The 2,471-nt window shown below is 60.0% G+C and overlaps 1 non-coding gene across 1 annotated transcript; it reads right to left on the reverse strand.

The window, feature by feature from the left end:
• Nucleotides 1-2,014: 2,014 nt before the first annotated feature.
• On the reverse strand, nucleotides 2,015-2,167 carry LOC119432032 (5.8S ribosomal RNA). The gene has a single exon (XR_005188107.1). It is a non-coding gene; the product is annotated as a 5.8S ribosomal RNA (ribosomal RNA).
• Between the last annotated feature and the right edge of the window lie 304 nt (nucleotides 2,168-2,471).

Below are 2,471 nucleotides of genomic sequence, written 5' to 3' on the forward strand. Positions count from 1 at the left end.
GACTCCTTGTCCGTGGTTTCAAGACGGGTCGGGTGGGTTAACCGACCTACTCGCCGCAAACCACGATAGCGCCTCATTGCCCCGCTCACAGCGGCTCTCGCCGGCCCAACCCGCCGCCACGGGACCACCCGGCAGCAGGAGACGACAAGCTTGCCCAGCGGGTTCTCCTCTCCGCTCCGTTTCCGGAGGGCGTCATCGTTCGGGCCTCCCGACAACCGGAGAAGCCCATGGGGCCTGGACGGGGTGACGAACTTCTCGTACACTGGCGAGTTATAACTCCCGCGAGCCGTCCCCGAAGGACGGGCAGGGCACCTCCACAGCCGGACTCAATAAGTCGTACTTTTCCCATTGACCCCGTCCGTCGCGGCGTTCTACCGGCGGTGGGAAGTGCGCACCCCGGAGACCGCGTCTGCGTGCCAGCAGCCGGAACAGCCCGAAAGGGGTCGTTTACCCGCCGCCGCCGGCTCCGCGATCGTCCGCAGACTGATCCTACCCTGTTCGAGCTTCGAGGGCACACCCGTGTTACTCTAAGCGGTTTCACGTACTCTTGAACTCTCTCTTCAAGTTCTTTCCACTTTCCCTCACGGTACTTGTGAACTATCGGTCTCTCGTCGTATTTAGGCCTTAGATGAAGTTTACCACCCACTTAGGGCTGCACTCTCAAGCACCCGACTCACGGGAGGCTCCATCCCGGCGCGCAACGGCGGAGACGGGCTGGCCCCACTCTGGGACAGCCCCTGTCAGGGGGACTTGCACCGTCGCAAACACCCGAGAACGTCACCTCCCATACACATTCCCGACCGCCTGCAAGACGGGGGATTCGGTGCTGGGCTCGGTCCCGTTTCGCCTCGCAGCTACTCGGAATCCCTGTTGGTTTCTTTTTCCTCCGCTTAGTGATATGCTTAAATTCAGCGGGTTTGTCTCGCCTGATCTGGGTCGACAACGGATACATCGCTTTCGCCCATTCCAGCGTGCTGGAAGGACTCGACACGTTCGAAAGCCCAGCGCGAACCGAGTACGATGCCCTACCACGTCCTTCGCCCACACGGAGCTACTTATAGACGAGGCTGGCAGGCGGTTTACAAACCGCCTGCGCGCGTGCGGCGCACGAGCAGTTGCGTGGCAAACGACCGTGTCTGAAGCCCAAACCCGCCGAGGCAGCCGCCCTCGCAGCGCGCCGCTTCAGCGGGCGCCGCAGGACGGACTCTAGCCTGGCAGAGGGCATCGTCTCGTGTGGCGTCGGCCCTGCCCCAACTGGAGTGGCACAGTCTTTTCGGGGCAGGGACTGCGAAGCACTTGGACCGACGGCGGACTACGACGGAACGCTTCATCTCCGCCAACGGGCAAACCCCGCTTCGAGGGAGCCACTTTCCGCTTCGCGGCGACTATTCCGTCGTGCCGTGTCTTCGCGCTCGCAGACGGGCGCACTCGCGTAACCGCATCACTACCGCTTCGGGGCGCACCCTTGTCCTCCCCGTTCCGCGCAAGAATCTTTTCCGATTCCTATTCCTGCGACGAAACCGGGACTAGGGCGCCTGCACCCGTGCGGTGACGCGGACGAGCGACCTTTGCAGGAGCTCGACGTACTCCGAAGGCAAACAACGCAACGTGCGATCACGCTCGCTTAGTGCACGGCGCGGGAATCGGTCGGCGTTTGCTTTCCGCATTTGTCCGTGCACGCAAGCTTCCGACTCTCTCGCAAACGTGCGCGCTACAGCTGTCGCAACAGACGTCTGCGCCTCGCGATTCAGACCGCGCTTTCCCTGCAGGTGTCCGACTCCATCCTGCGGCGGTCCTCTTCGAGGTGCGCACTCGTCGTGCTGCAGTAGTACAATGCCTCGTTTCGGTCTCTGCGAAGTTTTGGCACAACAGTTCAGTTCGCCACCCTCCCCTCACGTGAGGCCGCTGGCGCGTGGCTTCAGCACTCAACGTACTATCCGTGATGCCGACGCGGTCAAAACGAGTCGACGGACGCACGTTCCCTGTGCGCCGAAGGCTCTCTTGATATGTGATCCGACCCTCAGACAGACGAAGCCAAGGGAAGACCCAAGGCCGCAATGTGCGTTCAAAGAATCAGTGCTCAGTGTGTCCTACAATTCACACCAAGTCTCGGAGCTGGCTGCGTTCTTCATCGACCCGAGAACCGAGTGATCCACCGCTTAGGCTCGTGAAAAGTAGTTTGTTCAATTCCCTACAGTACAACCAGGGTTTTAGGCACGTGGCGTCTCCCTGTGTGTGGTTTCGAAGGGCACCTTTCTGCGCGTGCTCCTCGAGTCTGCGCGCTCTTTCGACAGATATAACTGAAAAATAAAGCATTCTTGTATGAGAAAAAAAATGACGTAACCGAGACCGAAAGCATAGAGAAAAAATGCCGAAAGAACGCGCGCGGTGTCCAGCAGCAACGGTACTAGACCACAAGCAGTGTGTGCAGAGGTCGTGCTAAATTGCAAAATAAATGCAGTCATAACTGA

The sequence above is a fragment of the Dermacentor silvarum genome, chromosome 10, assembly GCF_013339745.2.
Source record: "Dermacentor silvarum isolate Dsil-2018 chromosome 10, BIME_Dsil_1.4, whole genome shotgun sequence".
NCBI lineage: Eukaryota > Metazoa > Arthropoda > Arachnida > Ixodida > Ixodidae > Dermacentor > Dermacentor silvarum.